Genomic DNA, 4,977 nt, shown 5'->3' with positions numbered 1-4,977 from the left:
TTGCCTGAGCAATTTGAAGGTAATATTCTATTGATTTCCAGCATATATACTCTTCCTGATGAAATTCTCAATTTCCTTCCCTAGATGGAAATGTCTTTTTTTCTTTTTAGTTGAAAATTTCATCTTTGATGTGTATGAGATTAGAACAAAGCAGGAAAAATTAAAACTGGCTGCAAAGCTTTTTTTTTTTTTTTTTAAGATTTTATTTATTTATTTGACACAGAGAGCGAGAGAAGGAACACAAGCAGGGGGAGTGGGAGAGGGAGAGGCAGGCTTTCCACCAAGCAGTGAACCAGATGCGGGCCTCAATCCCAGGACTCTGGGCTCATGACCTGAGCCAAAGGCAGACACTTAACGACTGAACCACCCAGGCGTCCCATGCAAAGCTTTTTGATAAAAAACCATAAAAAGAAAACACTGATAACTGGATTTAATAAAAATTTAAATCTTCTGGCCCTCAAAAGACACTTAAGAAAGTGAAAATATGGGGCGCCTGGGTGGCTCAGTCAGTTGAGTGGCTGCCTTCGGCTCTGGTCATGATCCCGGGGTCCTGGGATCAAACCCTGCATGGGCTCCCTGCTCAATGGGGAGCGTGTGCCTCCCTCTACCTCTGCCTGCCACTCTGCCTACCTGTGTTTTCTCTCCACCCGACTGTCAAATAAAATCTTAAAAAAAAAAAAAAAAAAAAGTCCTTCCTTTAAAAAAATAAAGTGGAAAATATAAGCCATATAAGCCACAGATTGGTTAAAAAAAAAAAAACATTTCTGGTGAAAAATAAGGCATAATCATTTTTTTTAAATTGCACTTCAAAAGACACTGTCAAGGGGCACCTGGATGGCTCAGTGGGTTAAGCCACTGCCTTCGGCTCAGGTCATGATCCCAGGATCCTGGAATCGAGCCCCGCATCGGGCTCTCTGCACAGCGGGGAGCCTGCTTCCCTTCCTCTCTCTGCCTGCCTCTCTGCCTACTTGTGATCTCTGCCTGTCAAATAAATAAATAAAATCTTTAAAAAAAAAAAAAAGACACTGTCAAGAAAGTGAAGAGATACCCCTACAGAATAAGAGAAAATATTTGTGAATTTTGTCTATAATAGTCTTGTATTCAGATTGCTTAAAGAACTCTTATAACTTCTTAATAGGACAACCCAATAAAAAAATGGGCAAAAGATTAGAACAGATTTTTCTCCCACGAAAACATAGGATAGCCAATGAAACATTAAAAGTGTTTAACACCATTATCAGGGAAATGCAATTTAAAACCACAAGGAAACCACTAGAATACAAAATAGCTACAATTTTAAAAGACTGACAGCAAGTGTTGACAAGGATGTGGAGCAAGCAGGACTCTCATATTGCTGGTGGGGATGTAAAATGGTATGACTACTATGGAAAATAACTTAGCATTTCTTACAAAATTCAATGTTCACTTACCATATGACCAAGCAATTATTCTCCTAGGTATTTACTCAAGAGAAAAATACTTGTCCAAAAAGGACATATATAAATGTATACAGCACTTTATTCATAATAGCTGAACACTGGAACCCATCCAAATGCTATTAACAGTGGAATGGATAAATGAACTGTATTATAATCATACAATGGATAAAAAGCAATAAAAATTATATACAGTAACAGATGAATCTCAGACACATGCTGAGTGAAAAGCTAGACATGAAAGAACAGACAAAATTATTTGATAATGACATTTATTGCTGTTTCTGGGTACCTTATGGTGTCACAAAGGGTTGCAGTCAGAGTGTCTGCTGGGACTACAGTCTCACCTATAAGCTTGACTGAAGTGGGTTTACTTCCAAGCTCGCTCATATAGTTGTTGGCTGGACTGAATTCCTTGTTGGCTATAGGCCAAGAGGCCTCCCTCATTTCCTTGACACATGGCCCTCCATAGGATGGCTAATAACATGTGACTAGCTTCCCACAGAATGAGCAGGTGAGAGGGTGCAAGATGGAAACCAGCTTTTTTGGCAACCTAATCATGAAAGAGATACCCATCGCTTTTGACATTCTTTATCACCCGGTCAAGCCCCCACTCTAGGGTTTGAAACTGGGAGATGGGATCATTGGGAACCATCTTACATGCCAAATTTAATGTTTTACATGTAATAATGCAGAATAACTAAAAGTTTTATTTTTAGAAGGTTCATGAACTAAAACTCTCATCCTTTGGTTAATGCCTGAAATTTCAGGGAGAGTCAACCCTTCAGTTTAAGGGTTTAATTAGTAAAATGCTGACTATCAAGGGAGAGTTTCCCTTTGGGCCTGAGTGATAACTCCTGTATTTTCATACTATATTTACCTAAAATTGGGTATTTGTCCTAAATCCACAATGGGTAAGGAGGGTGACAAAAAGATAGAAACGGAAACAGGGCAGACCTGGTAAGCCCACATAAAAACAGAACACATTGCAGTTTTGCCTATTATCAGCCAACCTGTTGATACTAGAACAGTTCAGTCTTCTCAGATTATGAATATGTACTGACATTTTAATTTTTGTATTTTGTTTCTTAATCTTGTTAGATTGTAATGTTTGGGAGTTTTTGTTTAAAGTGGCCATGCTTGGAAGTGAATATTACACATTGATATTCTAAAATTCTCCAATTTTCTATACCCACTCCTGTGATCTTAATTTCATTTCCATGCATTTGCTGATATTGAAGTTGCTGTATAGTTAATGAGTTAATGCATATAACTCCAATAGTTTTACTTTCCTTCCTCTACAGCAGTTCTACCTTCTTGTGAAATCTAGCCTGTTGTATGTTCTTCCTCTTACATAGTCTCATTGCTACGTGGCCATACTAAAATTCCTCCTTTGAGGTGCCTGGGTGGCTCAGTCAGTTAAGTATCTGCCTTTGGCTCAGATCACGATCTCAGAGTCCTGGGATTGAGTCCCACGTTAAGCAGGGAGCCTTTCTCCCTCCCCTCTGCCTCTCCTTGCTACTCATGCTCTCTCTCTCTCTTGCTCTTTCTCAAATATATAATCTTTAAAAAAAAATTCCTTCTTTTTGTTCCTTACCACATTCCCCACAAGGGTCAATCTAAACCTTTTCCATCCCTCTAAGCAGATGAAACTTCTATCTACAGAGAAGATTGAGGTTATCCATCCAAAAGCCCTTCTTTTCTTCCCCCCACTTTACTCTCCTTGCATTCACATTCTCTACTTCATATATTAACTCTTCCCTCCTGCCTCAAAGGAGCATTCTTCTGTGGCTAACTCCATCTCTATTTTTTTATTCCATTCTTCAGTTAGATTTGGCTCAGCTGCAATAACAGAAAATCCCCCAAATAACGGGGACTTTAAAAACATGGGTGTGTTTTTTTAATCACTAAATTCTACACCTGAAACTAATATTATACTGTATGTTAACTAACTGGAATTTAAATAAAAACTTGGAGTGGGGGGAAACAGGTGTTTAAGGTGAAACAGATCCAGAAGTGGGCTGTTGAGGATAGGTCAGCTCCATCAGTTGTTAGGGACTCATGTTTTCTTTCTCACTGCTCTGCCATCCTTAAAGTGTGGCCCTTCTCTTCATTGCACAAATTTGCTGCTTGTAACCTGAGAATACAGCTTTCCAAGGAAAAAAATGAAGTTAAAGAAAGTAGGGAGGGGCGCCTGTGTGGCTCCGTGGGTTAAGCCTCTGCCTTCCGCTCAGGTCAGATCTCGGGATACTGGGATGGACTCCTGCATCCGGCTCTCTGCTCCGCAGGGAGCCTGCCTCCTCCTCTCTCTCTGCCTGCCTCTCTGCCTACTTCTGATCTCTGTCAAATAAATAAATCTTTAAAGAAAGAAAGAAAGAAAGAGGGACGCCTGGGTGGCTCAGTGGGTTAAGCCTCTGCCTTAGGCTCAGGTCATGATCTCGGGGTCCTGGGATCGAGTCCCGCATCGGGCTCTCTGCTCAGCAGGGAGCCTGCTTCCCCTTCTCTCTCTGCCTGCCTCTCTGCCTACTTGTGATTTCTGTCTGTTAAATAAATAAATAAAACCTTTAAAAAAAAAGAAAGAAAGAAAGAAAGAAAGCAAGCAAGCAAGCAAGGAGGAGCTCCTCTTTTCCTATGTCCCTAAAGAGCTACACAACAATTTATACTAACTGGCCAAAATTTAGTCAGCTCCATTTGGCTGCAAGGGAAACTATGAAAGGACCTATTTAGTTGGATGGCCATGTGCCCAATGAAAAATCTGTTTCGTGATGATAAGGAAAAAAAAATTGGTTTTCTGTTATATAGATTTGGTGAAGAACTCATCCTTTCTCACCTCCGACAATATCCCTTTCCATTCCCCTAAAATATATTCTAATTCGCCATACTTCATCCTAAAAGAATACCAAACATCTTCTCATGATTCTGGTCATTCTCTTCACTGCAAAAAGAACAACAACAACAAAAATGTATCGCTCTCCTTTAAAATTTAACATTTCTTTTCCGCTTATTTCTGATCCGTAACCATCTCACCTTTAAATTAGATAGCTTCCTAGTCTCTGAGTTTCTGTAACGTTTAACAAATACATCTTTACCCAAACTGAGTCTTTCGAGTTTATTAACAAAAAAAAATTTAATTTCACGAATAAGACAAGAGTACGTCGTTACCAAAAAAAAAAAAAGTGTTATAAGTAATGCAAACTCCTCCTTCAGTCACACCCATGACTACATTAAGACCAAATATATAAGAGGATGGTTAAAGTTGGAAAGAAGATGCTATTTTCCAATTGGTTTGTGTGAAACTGGGACGAGGGCCCTCCATCACTGCGGGTCCGCCGCCCTTACGACTCTCCCTGCCAGAGCCCATGCATCTGACTTTCCACCACACTAGAGTGAAGGCTAGAAACCGTGGCCTTGGGAATCCCAAAGGCCGGAGGCCGGAACGAGATTCTCGTTAGTTCCGGGATCCTCGCTGGAAATGCGAGCGAGACGCTTCTTTGACGCATTTCCGGGGCGCCGGAACAGAGGCAGGCGGGAGTTACCGCGA

The sequence above is a fragment of the Lontra canadensis genome, unplaced genomic scaffold, assembly GCF_010015895.1.
Source record: "Lontra canadensis isolate GAN:19392208 unplaced genomic scaffold, GSC_riverotter_1.0 scaffold33, whole genome shotgun sequence".
Lineage (NCBI taxonomy): Eukaryota > Metazoa > Chordata > Mammalia > Carnivora > Mustelidae > Lontra > Lontra canadensis.
Note: the sequence above shows the minus strand (reverse complement) of the source record.